The sequence below is a fragment of the Mustela putorius genome, unplaced genomic scaffold, assembly GCF_011764305.1.
Source record: "Mustela putorius furo isolate JIRA1106 unplaced genomic scaffold, ASM1176430v1.1 tig00537227_pilon_pilon_pilon, whole genome shotgun sequence".
NCBI classification, from domain to species: Eukaryota; Metazoa; Chordata; class Mammalia; order Carnivora; family Mustelidae; genus Mustela; species Mustela putorius.
In genome coordinates, this window is record NW_025422368.1 from 8,610,488 (window position 1) to 8,631,638 (window position 21,151).

The following is a 21,151-nucleotide window of genomic DNA, read 5'->3' on the forward strand; positions in this document are numbered from 1 at the left end:
TGTACTTGTTTGTTTTAAAAAGCAAACAGGCCAACACAGACAGAGACTTTATCACACAAATTGAGAAATGACCATGACCTGAGGTGGGAAGGCATGATTCATCACTTCTCTCCTTCTAGATGCTTCCTGGATCCATTCGTGCAGGATGCAAACTTCTGATCCCACCTCAACCCAAGAGTAAAATTTTAACCCCCTTTCTCTACACCATATCCAACAACTAGGTGCTCTTTGTCCTCCTGGCTCCGCTTGAAATCGGCTTGCAGGCTGAGAGGTGCTGCTCACTGTCTTCTTGGTGATAGGGATGAAAAGAGTGAGGTTTTGGGAACTGACACTTATCCTGTGAACCATTTCTGTAAACTGCCTCACACCTTTCAGGGCAACTGCCAGAAACAATCTTGGTGCTCACTTTTATGGGAAACAAGAATTTCCTGAGTGTCCTCACTCACCAATGAGGGAGGCAAGGCTTCTAAACTTTAGTTTGCACACCAAAGCTGTTTGTCACTTAAGCATGCTTACCGACCTTATTTCTGGAGAGCAACATCGATGATATTCTGGCTTTAGCCCCGACAACTCTGTACCCCGCGCCCCTTGACTAATAGTATCCTCAAGGTGAAGCACCAGTGTCTCTCCTGTCCTCCATACAAGCAAGCTTCCCTACTCCCAGCCTCACCTGAGGCCACCTCACCAACTCACTCCGAAAGATAGCAGAAACCTAGCTTTCCTTCGTTTCCTTTAACCCCAGCAGATGTGCGGCACTGGTAGTTTGTAAGGACCAAAGGTGCCTTCTCTAAGCTACCAACTGGCATGTCCCTTCATTCCCAAACTCCAACTTTGGAATGATTTGAGGAGGGTCCAGGAGAATGGAGGACACAGGGCCATCTTAAAGCCTGGCCATTTTGACAGCCTCTCTGTCCTTTCCCATACAGGGCTTTCTGAGGTGTGACGCTCCCTCCCAGACGCCATGTCTGTGGGAGTTGCTAGCCAGACAGTGTGGGAATGAGAAGAGTTTTGAGACCAGCCTCAGTGTGGTTGTCCTGCAGTGACTTTGCACGGTGCCAAAGCATCGCCCTCCCTGACTCCAGAACAAATGGCCTATTCTCAGCCACACTTGAAACTCCAACCTCTCCCTGCTTCCCTTCACAGCCCTCCAAATCTCCACGACCAGAGGAAACACTCCCTCGGCATGGCCTCCATTACATTTCCTACTGCTTTTGGTATTTTAAATATTTAATTTGCATTATATCAATGTGTGATCATTTAATATCCCTATTAAATGGTCAAAAAGAAAGAGCTTTTTCCTTCCCTTTTTTCCTTTTATCTCCACAGTACCTAGTGCTTTGCCCTGATCTGAGAGGAACTCAACAAGTGTTTGTTATACCGAACAGAGACAATATACTAGGTCTGTCACCACCACTGGCATGTTGCCAAGATCAATGTTTCTGTCCCTCTAAAATATTTGAAAGCCTCAAAAAGGGATATTCTAATAGAACCCAATGTAAAAATGATGAGTTAGGATTCAATTTGAGTTTTTATGCATTTTTTTTTCCTAAAGGAAGGATTAGGTAGACCAAAAACCTAGCACTTAAGTACTTACTTACATAGGTCACCCCCATGTAGGCAGAATATGTAAGACAATAAGGTAATATTTAAATTAGTAATAATAACTGGCCATGGGAGAACTGAAGGATTTTCTTCTTCTGCCACTGAAAGTGCTGTCCCTTTAGAGGGTGATTGTGTGTGTACCGCATCATTCAAATCCTACCTGCCCCACCTCAAAAATTAGGCGTTGAATGGTAGGGAGGTTGCTCACAACCCTGCAGTATTTTAAATCTCCCCCTCTTCCTCATCCTAAGAACTGCCCTGTCATTTTCATCAGGTTTTTGTTCCCGGGACTCCTATGGCCCAGCTCGACAGACAGGTGCCGCCAGCAAGCTCTCCAGACAGCAGCAGCCAGGTCCTGGAAATTCAAGTTAAAGAATGACACACAACCCCATCAGACCCAGGCTGCCTGCCATTGTCAGATCACTGAGTTGCCAGGATAGTTCACTTTGCAATCGTTACCCAGACTAACGAGAGACGTTGCCGAACTTTGGCTTGTGATCCGTCAGTCTGCTAGAAGAGGCAAAAACCAAAACTGCAGACAAAAAATGTCAGCGTTCCCTGTTTTCTTCAAAAACAAAGAGCGGTAGGCAGTTCCGCAAGTGATTTCAGTGAGCATGATAGGGAAATGAGGGGCAGAATCATGTAAATCGGCTTCTGATGTCCTCGCCTGTCGCCTCTCCCATCAGGACTGTCCGCCCGCACTACCCCACTACCCCGGCCCAAGACAGAGGGTAATGGCGCCTCCATGTCTGCCCAGAGAGGATGTGTGGTGTGGTTAAAAGCACACTAGATCTGCATTCAAATTCTTCTCTAGCACGCTGACTGTATAAGGACATTGATACTTATTTTTTTAGCTAAGTAATACGTGAATACATGCTCAACCCAAACAACACAGAACAATATTAGGAAAAGAGTGAGTCCCACAGATCTCTTGCTCTTCTCCAGAGACATATGCCCAATAAACTTTTCTTCCTTTAGAGTGGGAGGGGGAGGGGCAGAGGGAGAGAAAGAGAAAATCTTAAGCAGACTCCATACCCAGCGGGGAGCCTGATGGGGGCTGGGGGCGGGGGGCAAGGGGGACACTTTGTCTCCCAACTCTGAGATCATGACCTGAGCCAAAATCAAGAGTCGGGGGCCTAACTGAATGAGCCGCCCAGGTACCCCTCCCAGTTCTTTTCCTGTGTGTGTGTGTATGTATATATACACATACACACATTTATATAACCATAAATATATATATATACACATATATGCCCAAAACTTATCACCTATCAAATCATTTAGTAAATACTCCTCAGTGAGTTCCTATAATTCCCCAACAGCATGCGTTAGCATTCCCTGTTTGTGGAACTGTATGTATTTCCAATATTGACATATTCCCTCCATAAGTTACTTAACCTCTGGGCTTCAGTTCAGGTCTCTTTTTTGTCAGATGAGGCTATTATACGACACGACTCTCACGGGCTTACAGAATGTGTAAGAAAGAAGCCCCGTGCAGAGCAGGGACTCGCAGATTCCATCCTGGCAAGTGCTACCTGAAATCCTCATCCTTGTTTGCTGTTTCTGTATGGATTTTCTGTCTTCAGCCCCACTGGCAAATATTTTTCTTGAAGGCGGGGTCTGTGTCTTCTCTCATCTGTGTCACCAGGGCCTAGACCAGAGCTGGCATAGAGTATGAGCGCGGTACTCGCTTGCTAGTTGGTTAGTTAGCTAGCTTCTCAGCCGTACTCATCAGTACTGGTCTGGCTCCAAACTGCAGGGACGGGGGTTTGCTAGCCTGCTAACAGCATGTGGGTGGTCAAGCCCAGGGTTGCCTGTTGGAAGAGAGTATATGGCCAAAGGCAGAGGCAGATGGAGCAGGTCAGGCAAACGTACTATGAGAGGCCAAAGAGATGGGGCATGGGCGGGAAGGTGGTGTCAGAACATGGGGATGAAAGAGGATGCCTAACGCTGAGGTTCTGGCTAAGCTGGTGATTTTCCACCCCCTGTGTGGCAAAGGCCTAGGCCACACTCATCAGCAGGGTCACGATCAGAAGCACACTACCAGGGAGCTCCCCCTTTCATCTTTGGGAGGTGGCACCTGGTCTGAGGTGGCAGGAGAGCTGCGGGTGGGGGGCGTCTGGAATCTTGCATGGCAGAGCTGAAAGGGGTCCTGGCAATATCTAGTGATACTAAAATGCCGGTTCCTAAGCCCCACCCACAGAAGTTCTGAATTCTGGTTCCGTAGGCCTAGAGATGTTGTCCAATCTCTTGGATATACAGAAGAGGAGAAGATCCAAAGAGTGCGCACACACTTGAAGTTGGCGGACCAGTGTGCCTGACATAGTGAGGGAATCCAGAGGGTTGCTCAGCGGGAGGATCTGGAAGGCAGCAAGAAGTCAGGAATGCTGTGTCTCATTCACTCTCTCTGATGCAAGGCAGCCCAGCACCCAACAGGGCAAAGGTTTTCCGAGTCTGGACCTAAACCAGCAGCATTAGAACACCCTGGGACTTCTTTAAAAAGCAAAGCCTTGGAACCCACCCCAGATCAACTGAATCATGAATTCTAAGAGGGATCCTGCAGTCTGGCTTAACAGATCCTCTAGGTGATTCTCATGCCCAGTCAGTGTTGGAGAACCTTGCAACAGGGGGTGATCAGGTAACCATCTGTATGGCCTCTCAGAAAAGTTCAACTTGCTCCTGGATCTGGGTGTACCTAGAATTCTCGAAACTCACTGGCAACCTCACTGCCAATATACTGTCAAGATCATACCCAGAGAATCTGAGAAAAGTGGAGTCATTTCTACCCAGAGTAACTGATCAGTTCCAACAATGTCCAGAAATCTGTTACAGTGGGACTTGATGATACAGCGTGTCAACTCCAGCTGAGCTGCCATCCATGGGAACACCCGTGAGACACAGTTGCCATGATCATCACCATCATCCCCACAGCCACCACCATCATCATCACTGCCAACATTTACGTAATGTTCCCTATATACTTGGCATTATTATTAGAACTTTGTAAATAGTCGCCCACTTTATCTTCACAAACATAAATCATACACTTGGTGCTATATTTGTATTCTGCCATTTTATAGACCAGAAAACTGAGGCAAAAAGAGGCGAAGTGACTTGCTAATAACCCTGCTGTACCTAAAGATCAGAGCAAGATTTTACATCTAAGTACATGGCCTCCTGAACCTCCACTTCTTAATTGGGTCAAAGACAGGCAGTTGAGGTGGTGGTCAAGAGCCTTCATCCAGTTGGCAAGAGCACTCCAGGTCACCTGGGTTTGAATCTGGCTCTGCCACTTACCACTACCAACGGCCTATTAACTGGTCTCCTGGCCTCTAGGCTTACCCTCTCCTGGAAATCCATTCTAGAATAATTATCTTACATATGCAAATATATTTCCATCACTCTCCTCTTGAAAATTCTTCCGTCTATTTTTTTTTTTTTTTTGCTTCCTGTAAGATAAAATCTGAGCATACGACGTCACTCACAAAGAAGCTTCCGCGTGCTCATCCTGCTTAGTCTTCTACCATTCTTCCCTTGTGCACTGAGCCACAGCCATGCCCAACAGCTTACTGCTCTTCCCTGGTTAAGCCAGCCTGTTTGTCCTTGGCTGGAATTTCCTACCATCCAACCCTTCCCTCACTTGGAAAATTCCTACTTACTTTCAGTTTGGGCTAACAACTGCTTTCTTTGGGGAAGTCGTCCCTGGGTACCCCCTATACAAGCCTAAGGCCTCCTTTTCTTTCTGCTTCCATTGGCAAAATCTCCATTATCCTGGTCTCGGAATTGCCTGCGTGTCTCTCCTGGGAATTTGGGAGAGCAGAAACTGTCATTTCATCTCTGCCATGGTCCCAGGGCAATTATAGATGCAAATAAATCTATTATAGATGCAAATAAATATTGGTTAAATAAATGGATGGGGTAAATGGGGCACAGGTGAGCCCTTCACTCCCAGGCAAGGCAAGAGACAAGGTTCAAAAATAACTGGAGAGGGATCTGAAGTAACGACAAAGTCCTAATAGTTGGCATGAGGTAAGCTCCAGGAATCCAATATATAAACAACACAGCTGAACCTGAGTTGTTTATTTCCTGACATGACATCACAGAGATATCTTCAACTGGGCATCCAGTCCTGGAGTCATTTACTGAAAAATGTCTTTACCTATCTGAAGATTTCTCGGTACTCTCTATGACCCAAATTTCTGGAAGTCCCAAAAGGATTCTCTCCTCGTGGCTCTCGAAACGTGTTCTCCTGGTGGGACTTAGCTCACAGCTGCATCACTGAGAGGAAACCCCCTTGAGGACGGCCACCTGCAAAGGCCACATGAGGGGAATGGCTGGAGTCAAAGAAGAGATCTGAAACTATCTGACAACATGGAAAGCCCAGACTTAACTCTTGAACTGTCAAACATCACGTCTTAACAAACCAAAAGAAGACTTTCTCTTTAGCCTAAAATTTCCTTTTGTGAAAAATAAAATGAAACTACCCAAAATATATCTGAAGTTTCATTATAGTGGTTTCCATAATTTAATGGTGCACCTAACAGAGCTTTAGTTTAATCTACTTATCACTGATTTTTATTTTTTTTTAAAGATTTTATTTATTTATCAGAGAGAGAGAGGGGGAGAGAGCGAGCACAGGCAGACAGAATAGCAGGCAGAGGCAGAGGGAGAAGCAGGCTCCCTGCTGAGCAAGGAGCCCGATGTGGGACTCCATCCCAGGATGCTGGGATCATGACCTGAACTGAAGGCAGCTGCTCAACCAACTGAGCCACCCAAGTGTCCCTGATTTTTATTTTTTAATATGCCACTAGTACTGATACATTCTAAAACAATTTGTTATAATCTATATGATGTCATAACATATGTAATATATACACACAAATACAATATATGTAAATATATAGACACATATGTGTGTACATATATATACATATATCAGGAATGAATAAAATGGCACTAGTACTGGAAAAACAAACCTTCATGGCATTCGCCTTTAATAAAAACCTTCCATATTAAAGAGCTTCCCCAGTCTTTGAAAAGACCTCTTTGAAAAGTAATAGCCAGTTTGAAGCTGATTCTGGGGTAAAATTCTCCAGAATTAAGCAATCATTGCTTAAAGAGTGCCAGATGATGATGGAGAAAAGCACTCCCGAAGGAATGATTAGGACTTTTGGGCACATTGCTGGAAAGTCTAAAAGAGGCTAAGAATTAAAATGTAGCACAACCATAATTCTAAATATAAGGTGAAACTCTGTATCCTCACAGAAAGCAGCAGTGGTATCAAAACACACATAGCAGTGGTATCAAAACACACGTTACGCTCCATCTTTCTGTGGTCCTTTTCAGGACACATGGCCCCACTCCTTCATGGGCTTGCCCTTTGTTTGGTGAGATGTATACACACACACACACACACACAGAGAGAGAGAGAGAGAGATTTAGAAGGAAGCTTGTCCTACATGTAATAGAATTGGTACAAACCAAAAAATGCTTCAGAAATCTGGAGTAGAAAGAGATCAAATACTGATGCAGAAGATTCTGTGGCAGAAGTATGAAAGAAGTACAGTTTGGAAAAAAGAGGAACATGACAGGAAAATCTGTGGAGAGCAAACGCACAGCATGGACATGCACTTCTGCCTCAGGAACTTTGCATGTGGTGTACCCTATGCTTGGAACGCTTCCCCCAGACATGCAAGTGCCTCACCCCCTCACTTCCTTCAGGGTTTTACTTAAAAACAACCTTCTCGGTGGGGACTTCTCTGCCGACCTTATCTAAAATTCCAACCCTTGCCTTCCCCTAAAGTTTCATATTCCTTTTCCTGCTTTAGATGTTCTCTTTAGTACTTACCACTACCCAATCTTTATTTTTAATTATTTATCTTATTTGATGCTCCTTCTACTGGAATGTAAACTCTACAAAGCAGGAAATTTTGTCTGTTTTGTTTACAATTTGATTCCCAGCACCTAGAACAGTGCCTGGCACAGAGTAAGAACTAAGTAAATACTTGCTGAAAAAATAAATATGTTGTATGGAGGAGAAAGTGGTTGATGAATGGCCTATTATTAAAATATCAAATTGACAGAAGGAAGTTTTACATGAAAGAATCAAGTTCATGAATCTGGACAGATGGTTTGGAAACAATTGGGGAGAACCTGGAATGTCCTGCCAAGGACTCATAAATAAAAAGCTTCTGGGAGAATGTGAGGGGTCATCTGGTCTACTTCTGCCATTTCTAGGCAACTCTACCCGTAAGTCATCCCAGACAAAAACGAGCTATTCAGCTTTCTATTTACACAAGGTTCATTGCATATTCCTTAGAGGCTGGGGCAAACATCACAGAGCTCAAATTTACAGCCTGGTTGTTCCATTTTCAACCTCAGAGGGGGATATTTATGTCTTTGCAAAGCTGAGCGACTGAATTCCCTCTCAATGTTTCAGAAGATTGGGCCTGGTTATAACCTCCATTCACTCTAATGGAAAAACTGGAAAGGAAAGGGTGGTTCGTGTGAACGTGAATTTTTTTCTGTTCTAAAGTCCCTGAAACCTGCACGGAGCCCCTGGCTTGTTGGCACTTATTACTGTGGTTGTGCTTACTAATAGAGGAACCTCTAAGCACTTGAAGCCTTGGGTGACCTTGTATCCATTACCTGTTGATGTGCCCTAGGCAGGCTCCCATACTCTACCTGTGTCCATTTCCAGCACCCCTCACCCATCTAGATGAGCAGAAAAGGTACAAGAAGACATGAGACATGATAAACATTGAGGAACTAGACTGTAGCTTACTTCCACTCCACACTCCACACTGTACTTGTGTAATACAGGGCATTCAGAGTGCGGGTGTCCATTGGCCATATAAGTCCTCACCTGCTTCCCAACAAGGAGGATGTGATGTAATCAAGAAAGGCGAACCAAATGGAAGGACATGAGAAAGAAGTGGAGGATGGAGCAAAAACAGGGAAGCTTCGAGTCAACCACAAGCAACACAAAGCAAGCATTCAATATCTACTAGCCGAATTAAATTATCTGGTGAAAACTGAACTTGTTTTTAAGGAACATTGACTTCCACTTAATTGGTTGAAATGGGTCTTAACTTAACTGACAATAAGCTATTGCACTAACTAGCAAACACACACTCCTGGATGTGTGTGCTCTGATTGATGGTTGAAAAAAACCACCCTAGTTAACATTTGAAATTCTTCAGTGAAATATGCAACAAACTTATAATAAACACAATGAAAATAAACCAAATGCCTATAAGCATACCACCTCCTCTTTTTTTTTTTCTACCCCCATCTTTTAAGCCAGGCAGGGAGATAATAACTTTCTATTTTTTTTTAATTAGTTTTCTTGCATTTTTCACAGCATATCTGATATCTAGTATTTGTTTTTTCAATACAAATATTACACAGTTCATATTGACTTTAGACAAGGAAAGGCATAGGTAGTATTCATAAAATGGGGGGTAGAACCCCCCCAAACCCTGAAAGCATCAGCAGAGATGAAAAGGACAGCGTAACACTGTCACTGAGCTTCTGTTTTGTGGAGAGTCTATGCTCTGGGTTTCCCAGTATAGTTTCCCAGACGAGGGCACTAATCATTGACGTGTCCATAGTTTCCATTTTGAAAGTTAGGCTTGCCAGTAAAGTGGTGGTGTGTATCTAACCTACAATGTCTCTTCCTATTTTGTTTTGTTTTGTTTTAAAGATTTTTATTTATTTATTTATTTGACAGGCAGAGATCATAAGTAGGCAGGGAGGCAGGCAGAGAGAGAGAGGGGTGGAAGCAGACTCCCTGCTGAGCAGAGAGCCCAATGCGGGGCTCAATTCCAGGACTCTGGGATCATGACCTGAGCTAAACGCAGAGGCTTTAACCCACTGAGCCACCCAGGTGCCCCTCTTTTCCTGTTTTGAGGAAATGACTTGTGTCTCCGGAATTTGCAGTACTGATTTAAAACAAAGAAAGGATTTAACATAAAAAAAAAAGATTTCACCCTTCTTTTACTTTTGTCCTTCAATGTATTTTTATTAATCAGTTTGCCATTATGCTTTGCCTACAGCGTCTAAAGATACAGGTTTTGTTGACAAATATTGAGAAATGCTCATTTTCCTAGGGCCCTCATTTCTAACTTGATAATGTTAAGACTTTGCCAGAAGGAGAAAGGAGAAAATGAATATTTCCTGAACAGCTTCTCTGTGTCTTCTTTTGTTGTGTGTTGGATGTTTTATACATCAACTCATTTCAGTGTAGGTATAATATCCTTATTTTACCTCTAAGGAAACTGAGACTTAGTAACTGGCCCATGGTTACGCTGCTAGAAATAGCAGAGCCAGAATCAAATCCAGGTCTGTCAAATTCCAAGGCCTGGGCTCTTGTCCAGGTGGGGACAGGAGACAGGACTATGCATCAACTGGAGGGAGCCTCAGAGATTGCCTAATCTAGCACAGCAACCCCTCACTCCCCCTCCATTTGCTTACAACTCTGCCAAATACACACATTTCACAGACCAGAACACTGAAAGTCAGATCATGTAAATGCTCTGCCAAGCCACAAGTTATGCAAATGGTGAATGCTCATGCAAAGCGATATTTAATAATTTTAAAGATGTAAAGTTATTTTTTTACCTTCCCCCATCTCATTTTGTTTAAAGGCAACTTCACTGAGCTAGAATTCATATTCAGAAAACTTCATTCATTTAAGGTATATGAATCAGAGTTTTGACAGATGTATAAGCTCCTGAAGCCCCTTGACAATCAAGATATAAAATGTTTCCACCCGCCCCAAAAGATTCCCTGTGTCATTCTACTCTTCCTTCTACCCACAGCCCAAAGTAAAAACTGATCTGCTTTGGTCGCTTTGGATCAGTTTCCAGTTCCCAGATTTTTTGTATCTTTTGGATTCACACAGTATGTTCTCTCTCTCTCTCTCTTTTTTTTTTTTAAGATTTATTTATTTATTTATTTGAGATCAGAAGTAGGCAGAGAAGCAGGCAGAGAGAGGGAGGAGGAAGCAGGCTCCCTGCTGAGCAGAGAACCCAATGTGGGGCTCGATCCCAGGACCCTGGGATCATGATCTGAGCTGAAGGTAGAGGCTTTAACCCACTGAGCCACCCAGGCGCCCCAGTATGTTCTCTTTTGTGTCTGAATCCTTTCCCTTAACATCATCGTTTTGGGATTCATCCATGTTGTTTTGGGTATTAGTAATTCTTTCCTTTGTATCAGTGGGTAGTGAGTACTGCATTGTATGTATGTACCACATTTTCTCCATTACCTATTGGCGGACATTTGGTGATTTCCACTCTTTCAGCTATCATGAAGGAAGTTGCAGTGAATCTATGTGTTAGTGGATCTGCCAACAACCACATTAAGTGGCCTTGGAAGTGACTCTTCCCCAAACCAAGACATAAAATGACTACACCCCCCAACCACCAGCTTACTGTGATGTCCCAGAATTCTGGCCCTTGGAAATGTGACATAATAAATGTTTGTTGTTTAAAGTTGCTGAGTTAGGGGATGATTTGTTATGTGGTTATAGATAACCAACATATATGTGTTGTAAAAAATGTTCTCCCATGCTATGGCTTGTCTTTTCATTTTCCTCAGGGTGTCATTTGAAGAGCAACAGCTTTTCACTGAATGGTCCAATTTATTGGGTTTTTTCCTTTCATTGTCAAGATTTTTGTCTATCTAAGGACCTACCCCAGGATCTAAGGATTTTTTCCTCTGTTTACTTCTATAATTTTAATCATTTCTGTTCTTAGGTTTAGGAATCATTTTGTATAGGGTATGAGGTAAGGATCAAGTTTATTTTTCCTTACAAATATACAATTTTCCCCTATCAGTATATAGTTTTGGTTTTTCAGGTTACTTGCATTTTCATAGACAATTTACGATCAGTTTCTCAATGTCTACCAAAATAAGCTCCTGAAGTTTTGACTGGGAATGCATTGAATCTATAGATCAACCTACAGAAAACTGAACACTTAACAATTTTGCATCTTCACTGTATACTTTAATAGTTTCATTGAGTTTGGGGAAATATTACTAATATGAAACATCAGACTTAAGGGAAATTTCTTGTTGTATAATTATTTGCCTTTTTCTCAATTTAGTTTTACAAATTTTAGATTCAAATCTGAACTCCACAACTTGAGTATGCCTCAGTTTCCTAATCTATAAAGTGGGAAAGAAGGATACTTACCTCTGAGGATCCCAAGTGAAAGGATAGTATAGGAGAGAAGAATTCAAGAAGTAAAGGCCTATTCAACTCTAAGAATTTGTGCAAGGTAAATGTATCCCCAGAATAATTTTGAGATTATTTTGAAAAAGAATTCTTTAAGAATGCATCTTAACTAGTAGATTTGTTCTATTTTGATTCCATTTTCTGCTGATCTACAAATGGGTTACGCAAGAAGCTAATAGTTTGTACAAACTCGGTAAGGAGCTAATTCTTTTCATTCAACAAATATTTACTATATACCAGGCCTGAATTAGACGCTGTGTGTGGGTATGTGTGTGTATTCTTGGTACGCATAACATACCTAAATGTGCATTTGTTTATCTGCACCTGTATGTAAACCTACATGAAAACTACTAGAATTGCTCTTCTCCTTCTCCCTATTATCTTTTGATAGAAACTATGTATCACTGATTATTTCAAGCCATTCTGAGTATTTTTTTGTCCCTGACATTGTTGCAAAAACATAATTTCTCTGGGCTTTGGCCTGAAGTTTGAAGAAAGAGGAAATGGAAACTGAAGTTAGAAGTAATGCTAGCCTGAGGATCTCACCCTATTACAGGCCAAGGCTATGGGCATCCCACATTACAGAAGAAACACAACGGGCGACAAACATCTACTATGCTCTTATTGGGTAGCTGGACTTGAATATATTGGAGGTTCTTTGTGTCCATATTGTCACAACTTAAACTGCATGGTTTACCTATAAGAATTTAAGAAGGCTGAAAAGATGTAGGTGGAGCTTCTAGGAGGTTCCTGCAGTCTTACAGGCAAACTTAAGTCTGGACCAGTGATGGCAGCAGGGATGGACAGCAGTGAATGGATGTGGAGACTATCACGGTGGCTGATGGATGAGATGTGGTGTTTGATAGAGAACAATGCCCAGGTCACTGCAACTGCAACACGATTAATCGGTCGTATTCATGGTGAATTTAAAGTGTTTTTGAGACCAGCGAGTAAAGATACAAGGATACATGAGTCCTAGCAGTCAAAGGAGAGACCTAAACTAGAGATTTAAATTTGTCAAGCCACAGCCTGTAGATGAGAATTCAGGCTTGCTCATGAGAGCTTGCTGAAGAAAAAAAGAAGAAAAAAAGAGCAAAAAAAGAACAAACAGGGCCCAGGACTGAGCCTTTAGGAATTCTAACATTTAAAAGTCACATAGAAGAACAGGAACCTCAAGGGAATTAAGGAAGAATAGAGGGAAATATAGTTGGAAAACCAGTAGAGAATAGAAGCCAGGAGAGCGTTTCTAGAAGACGAGGGCCAGGAGGCAGGAGTGTTCAATGCTACTGCAAAGTCGGGTAAAAGAACGGGATTGGCAGACTGTTTGATTCCGGGATATCGTTTCCGGCTGAGGAAAATGTCATTAGTGAAAGAGAGAGAGAGAGGCGTCGAGGAAGCAGGGGAGGGAAGAAGGAAGGAATGAAAGAAAGTGAGAACAAAGGGAAGCAGGGAGAGAGAAAAGGGAAGGATTTTTAAGACAGAAAGAAATTAGAGGCATGATTGATTCTTGGACTAGTGATCTGTGAATTAGAGATTCCAAGTTTCAGATTCCTCTTCTCATTATCTTCTTGGGCTGGTGAACGGAAAATAACTTTCTTCACCTTTTGACAGATTAGAATTATGTCGGTGCTGTCTCTTGAGAAGAATTCTAGATATGAGACCGTCTCTCTTGAAAATGAAACAACATAGAACTTTTCACCACTTACACCAATATACTCCAGAAGGAAATGTCAGGCTCAGTGAGCGTCTTTACTCCCCAAAAGATCCAGTTCCTGACATCTCTATAGCCTGAAACTCCTAAGCCAGTTAGCAGTCAGTAACCCAATGCCTCGATTTCATAACCATCATTTAGACAACTGAGAATTGGTGACGTGTGTAAAAATTCCTCTATTCTCAGGGGTAAGTCAGCTTTGAAACAGGGAGAGGAGCACATCCAAGCAAATGAAAACAGAGGCTATTACCACAACATAAAATTTTTCCAAAGTTGCTTTCTGACATGTGAAATTTTTTTGGAGATTCTTAGCAGATAGACTTTGAAAGTAGAAGTCAAGTCACCTGAACTTAGTTTTGTTAATAAGCCAGCTTGCTTCATGGGATGGGTGAGCATTTCACTGTGCCTAGCTTCATTTCCCCATCTTTCAATTTGAAAAATGTCCACCCTACCTATGTTTCACTGTTGTCATAGTGACCCAAGGCCATGCGCATAAATATTCCTTTAAAAACACAAAATGACATTTAAAAAAGCCATTAAGAGGGGCGCCTGGGTGGCTCAGATGGTTAAGCGTCTGCCTTTGGCTCAGGTCATGACCTCAGGGTCCTGGGACCGAACCCCATGCCAGGTGCCCAGCTCAGCAGGAAGTCTGCTTCTCCCTCTGCCTGCCACTCTCCCTCCTCGTTCACTCTCTCTCTTCCAAATGAATAAATAAAATCTTTTTTAAAAATTCCTAAAGATATTTGCATTAATATTTTCGATTTGTTAGGAATATGACTTAAATTTCCAAAAATGGTTAAGACAAACATCAACAGAACATCCCTCTACGAGTTTACAACAGAGATTTTAAAACCTTGTTTTATTTAAGCATCATAATTCATATCCTATAATTTCTATGGTATTTTTAAAAGTTCGACCCTGATGCTCTCTCGAAAACAAACAAACAAGCCCTCAAGTAAATGTCTTACTCTGGCTTTACCTTAACACTTTTTTAAAAAGTAAAAATAACCTACACTACATCCAATGGTAAAAGTCACCCCCACACACCCACTTCACTGCTTACCCTCCCCATGACAACTCCCCGGGCTTTAGCTCCACGGCTGCAGGGCTCAGCCCCTGCTGCGCTCTTTAACTCTGGTCTCTATTTCTTCTCATTATGTGTATGTTTGGCCTCACCAGGTTCAGCCATGATAATGAGAAACACCCCTGAACAATCCAAAGTACAACCCTTCGTTCTTTTAAAGTTTCTCACAGGACCAAAACTATACCAGACATAGATGTCTATTAAATTCTTAAACTGAAATAGCTTCAGACAGCATGTGGCGTAAAGAACAAAAGAACAGAAGACTCAGAAGTTAGAAAACTCAGGTTCGCACTCAGCTCTGCCATTTACTAGCTGGTGACACCGAGTAATTCATTTAACATCCTTGAGGTTTCCTTATTTGTAAATGACAAAAGTTAAGGGGTGTCTGGGTGACTCAGTAGGTTAAGTGTCTGACTTTGGCTCAGGTCGTGATCCCAGGGTCCTGGGATCCAACCCCATGTTGGGCTCTACACTCAGCAGGAGGCAGTTTCTTCCTCTCCCTCTGCCTGCTTGTTCTCTCTCTCTCTCTCTGTCAAATAAATAAATAAAACCATTAAAAAAATAGACTAAGTCTAATTTGCCCTTTTCAGTTAATTCTATGAAAATCAAGTTTGCCTTTATATATTCCTTCCACCAATTACCTTCAAAATCTCTCCCTAAAAAGTACACACCACCTTAGGTCTGTTTACAGTTCTAATTACCAGTTACTCACTACTTACTATCATTACTATCACTACCACTACTACTACCATTACCACTACTAGTAGTGCTTCTATTATTAACATAGTAGTCATTGAGTACATACTATGGGTCATGCCCTGTGCCAAGTGCTACCCTCATTTCAAATTCATCTCTCGGAGGTGGTGTGCCAATCAAAATTTGTGGTGCAAGCTACAAAATCCAATTTGGGCTCATTTAAGGCTATTAGGCAGCTCCCAGGATTTCCAGGAGGTCTAGAGAGCCCCTTTGGAGGTTCTACAGGCAGGACACCACGAAAAATCATCCCACTGCTCTATTTTGATGAGGCAGCCCCTGCTGGTCTGGAAAGTGGCTGGCACACCCTGTCCTGTCCACACTCCTAACCCATGATACTGAATGCCACCAGGGGCACTTCCGTTCCTGCTGCCCCTGCTGCCCAGGGAAGTCAGTCCTTCCGCTGTCATCCCTGTGGGGCAGGTTCCTGCAGCCCAAATGCAAGGGAGGCTGGGAGAGCAAGCAGCTGGCATTGGTTTGTGAAAACAGTCCTTAAACATAGGAAGGAGTGTCCGCATGCTGGACAACCAAAAAGAATGACCAGTGACCACTCTAAATATCTCCCTTTCATAATCCCTATTTTTTTTGGATTGGGAACATTAGGCTTAGCAAGGTTAAATAGCCAGGCCAAGGTCACAGAGACGGCAAGTGGCCAAGTCAGTCAGGCCAAGTGGCCAAGTCATTACCCAAGTAATGCTCTGCTCCCTTCAGTCTCAGTAACTTCCGGTGAACTTCCAGAATTCAAGAACAACCTAGTTGGGGCTGTAGATTTCAGTTACCTCATCGTCTTCGTTATTGTCATCACCATTATCAGGATATTTAAAGATGGAATCTACAAAGTTGTGTCTCAATGACCAATCTACCCATAAACCCCCAGCCCACTGGAATTTATCTGTTGATAACAATGGAGAGGAAGATGTATTTCAGTTAAAACATTTTAAAAGTAGTTCCCAGGGACAGAAATGAGAATAGGTGACTTCAGACTGGGTAATGTCAGAACTTAAAACTTGGGAACCAAAGATAAGCAGCAAGCCAGTGCTGGAAGCCAGCATTTTCAGTTCCTAAAGCGGCCACCACTTTGCAAAGATACTCAGTAACAACTTGCCAAATTGCAATCTGCTTTTCTCTGCAGCTGTTTCCATTGTAATTATAAAATAGGAAAGCTGCTGGTCTTCTGATCATAACTAAGCCCCCTTAGTTACCCTTTGAGTGGAATTCATATGAAGAAAGACTGAGAAAAGCCTCCTCTTCTCCCTCCCACACACCCTCAAAAGGCAGCTTCCAAGTGTAAGAGAACTGCTGTGCAGTCAGGTTCTGGTCACCTGGGGTATGTGGGAGAGAGAGAGAAGGGCAGTGTGGGTAAATTAAATTTATCCATTACCCCCAAACCACACCGTAGGTTACAGTCATCAGTTTCCTCCACTGCAAACCCTGTCTCCGAACTTAAAATGAGAGACAAAATTTCCAGCTGGAGGTTGCTCTTCCTTGCCCTCTTCCCAGGTCTGGCTGCCAGGCTTCTTCAGTGGAGGAGGTAATAAGCAGGTAAAGGCCCCAAAAGCCAGCACAAGGGGGACAGCAGGGAGGATCCACTGGCAGAGAGAACCCACAGGAAACAGGCCAGCAGTTAACTAACTTCTGAAGGAAACAGAGATCAAGCTACATTCTTGCTTCCAAAGCATAAATTCCTTCATGTGATTGTATTCAAACACTGAGCTTTGATCAACTTCTAGAAATTATTTTCATGTCTCTAGATCCATATGTATGCTATGCTCCATCTCACTGGAAAAAGTGTGTGAAATATGTGTACTCACTTGCCCTTAGTCATCTGATTCTAATTTAAACACACTTCCCAGCTTCCTCCTCCAACCATAACTATTCATTGCACTGAACATAATAATTCGCCTAGAACAAGCAATAAAAGGAGCAGAGCTTCCTTCTGTGGCCAGGAACCTTCCCAATGCCTACGCTTGCCAACAATGACATGCCTCTCACCCTAGTGCCTTTACAACTGCTAATAAGGCCTCCTGGTCCCTGGAACCACAGCCCTTAGAGACAGAGGGCAAAAACAACAAAGAGGATGGACTCTCAGAGCAGTCATTCTGATAACTACCCCAGACTAAATACCCTCTACTCTTGGTAAGGGGGAACCCACCAAGATACTACTTAAAGGTCAGACACCAAGAGAACTTTGAGAGAAAATTCCATATCTCAAATGATTCCGAATGATTCTTTTAAAATACATAATAATGGTTTTACTTGTAGACACTTGGCAAACATCCAAGATTATTTTTGACAATCGGTGGGTTATCAAAAGAGGAGGATTACTTGTAGGCCCTTTGATACAATGGGATAAATTTTGGAAAGGCTCTCACACGTAGCCTTGATTGGCTTAATTCATTTTACACATCCAAGGTTTAAAGTACTATGATCAATAAGTGGATAGCCCCAGCAATGAATCAACTCTAAGAAGGAGATGAGCCAAATTTGAGAGTGTCAAAGGGATATAACAATAGAGAAGAATGAATTGCACATGACTGCATAGCCAGGTCAAGAATATGGTCCTCTAACTACTCAGGGCACTCTCTCCTCCACCTCTGAACTCCATGCTTTAAAGAACAAATACATCAATTTGGTGAGGAACAAGATGTTATGAAACACCATTGTTAGCTGAAAATGTCCCACTTAGATCAAAAAGAATCATACATGATGAGAAACCTTCGTCACTACTCTTCCCCAAATTTATTTGTAAGTGCCATTCTAATACCTGTCTACAGCTCTCTTCCCTTAAAATGCACCCTGTCCTGCTTGCTCTCTGCTTTCCCAAATTCTACTCAGCCTACTCAGAGTAAGCACGATAGTAAGTAGTAAGTGCAATATTCCAGGAAGCCCTCTTTGATCTTTCTGGTTTTCAACACTTCTCCACTTACCAAGACAGACAGCACAGCCAGGAGGAGACTAATGAGGCTTTTAGTCAGACAATACAGGTCTGCATACCAGATCTACTCTTTAGCAAGTATACAGGTTTATGAGTATTATGAGGTAAGATTATAGGTTTTGTTCATATCATGTTTAGCTTAAAAACAAAATCAAATTGTTTTAACATTATGGTCCACCCAGAGCTTCCCAAATGGTATGCCAAGCTCCTTATGGCCTAAGAATGGATTACATTGGTCATAATCAATCTCTTCACCATTTGGGGCAACTTGGGGAGTTTGAGGCGATTGGAGTGACCAGAGACTTCCAGGCTTGCCACTTCTGATAATGAGCAGCTACAAGCTCTTTGGTTTCCATAAAAGACAGTGTGATGAGTTGTCTCTAGCATTTCCTGCTCCCCTCAGCATGCAGAGCACAGTGAGGAGGGTCCTCAACTGTGAGGTCATCAGTGTCAGCAGGAAGCCTTGGAAAAGCCATCACCCATCAGAGAAGAGAGATCCAGAGTCCAAAGTTGCAAAGGGTAGTCCAAGGTAGGGCCAGTGGTATAGTCAGGGATGGGAAATTAGTCAAGGCAGGAGGTCCTAGAAGACTTACCTCTAAGCAGCAGACACAAATGTCTTCATCTATTTTGGATACTTTGTCCACTCAAGGCTGATTTTAACTTTTTAATATAATATAACCCAGTTGCAGAGGATTTATTTAAAAGACATCATGTGAAGAGTGACACTGCAGAAAATGTCAGAGTAGGAAGTTCCAGGAATCCGTACTTCCTCCAAAATAACCATTGGCAAGAATCATCAGAATCAACTATTTTGTAATTCTGGGGTCTAGTTAAGCAATTACAGCATCCAAGGAAGGACACAATTAAGAAAGAAGCTAATTATATTATAGGTTAACTAACTGGAATTTAAATTAAAACTTGGAAAAATTCTTAGAATAAATTTAAAAATAAGAAAAAACTTTTAAAAAGAAGCTAGTAAATTTCAATGAATATTAGCATTTTGCATAGCAAATTCTATCTCTTACTACAGCTTTGCAACAGGCAGCAATGAGGACAATAGCTTACTTTCCAAATGTGGTTGTGGGTACCAGGGTGGGATATAAAGATTTTATCCTCCAAACATCAGTGAGTTATGCATTTTGATCTCTCTGGTGGATCGCTGAGGGACAATCACAGAGGGTGACCATTATTTTACAATCTTTTCAGGATTAAGCCAGCTTCCCTGATAGAATCTGTCAAAGGATTTAAAAAGAGAGGCAGCTTTTCTATTTCTTTTCTTACTGAATCAAGGCATTTAAGGAAATCTCTGCCAGATCACTGGCTGGCCGCAGAGATAACAGAATAGAGAATCTAGTGACCACACATAACAAGGAATATTTTATTTCATGGGGGGAAGGGTCTGGGAAAGTCTCTAAATAAATGATAACTGCAGGCCTCAACAAATAATGACAGTAATCCTTGAGGGGGATAAAGAATCTGATTTCCACAGTTACCACATTACAATATCCAAAGTGTCCAATGCTCAGTAAAAAATTACAAAGCATATAAAGAAACCAAAAAATATGGCCCATTCATTGGGGGGAAAAAGGAATTGACAGAAACCATCCCTGAGGAAGCCTGGATATTGAACTTCAAGATTTTAATTTTTAATTTAAAGATTCTAAATTAATCATCCTAAATATGAACAAAGAACTGAGTAAACCAGGGACTAAGAACTACAGGAAATCTGAAGAATGCTATATGATTAAAAAAAAAAAAAGACTATCAATAAAGAGAAATTATAAAAGGAACCAAATAGAAACTCTGGTGCCAAAAACTACAATGATTGAAATAAAAAATTCACTAGAAGGATTCAACAGCAGGTTTTAGCAAGCAGAAGAAGGTATTGAAGAATCTAAAGATAGGGCAAGTGAAATTACCCAATCTGAGGAGCAAAAAGAAAAATATAATGAAGAAAAGTAAACATAGAATAAGGGAACTCTAGGACAGCACCAAGTTCAGATTATAAACATCTCAGGTGGAGAAGAGAGGAAGAAAAGAGCAGATAGATTAATCAAAGAAATGATAGCAGAAGTTTTCTGAAATTTTATGGAAAACATGAATCTACAGTTCTAAGAAGTTCAAAAACCGCCAAGCAGGTTGAGCTCAAAGAAATCTATACTGACACATATTATAATCAAACTTTCAAAAGACAAAGACAAAGAGGTACTCTTAAGAGTGGGAAGAGAGAAGAGCTATGTGATGTATAAGAGATCTTCAATATGATTTACCACTGATTTCTCATCAGAAATCATAAAGACCAGAAAGCAGTAGGAGGAAATATTTAAAGTGCTGACTTGAAAAAACAAAAACCAAACCAAACCAAAATAAAACTATTTTTTTAAGATTTTATTTATTTATTTGACAGACAGAGATCACAAGAAGGCAGAGTGGCAGGCAGACAGAGGGGGAAGCAGGCTCCCTGCTGAGCAAAGAGCCCGACGCAGGGCTTGATCCCAGGACCCTGAGATCATGACCTGAGCCGAAGGCAGAGGCTTAACCACTGAGCCACTCAGGCACCCCAAAACAAAACTATTAACCTAGTCTGTCAACCAATTATCTATCTGGCAAAAATTTCCTTCAAAAATGAAGGCAAAAATTTAGACAGTTCCAAATAAACAGAAGCTAAGGCAGTTCGTTGTTACCTTACAAACCTGCCTTATAAGAAATATTAAAGGAAATCCTTCAGGCTGAAACAAAAGGATTCTAGATAGTAACTTAAAACCATAAATAGAAATTAATATCAGTGATAAAGGTAATCACATAGGCAAATATAAAAACTAGGTT

At 41.9% G+C, this 21,151-nt stretch overlaps 1 long non-coding RNA gene across 1 annotated transcript in view; it reads right to left on the reverse strand.

Moving 5' to 3' along the window:
• The window catches only part of LOC123389988, a 38,272-nt gene extending 19,213 nt beyond the window's left edge, over nucleotides 1-19,059 (reverse strand). Inside the window, exon 1 of the long non-coding RNA XR_006604668.1 lies at nucleotides 18,919-19,059. This is a non-coding gene — a long non-coding RNA (uncharacterized LOC123389988). The remainder of the gene's footprint in view (nucleotides 1-18,918) is intronic.
• Between the last annotated feature and the right edge of the window lie 2,092 nt (nucleotides 19,060-21,151).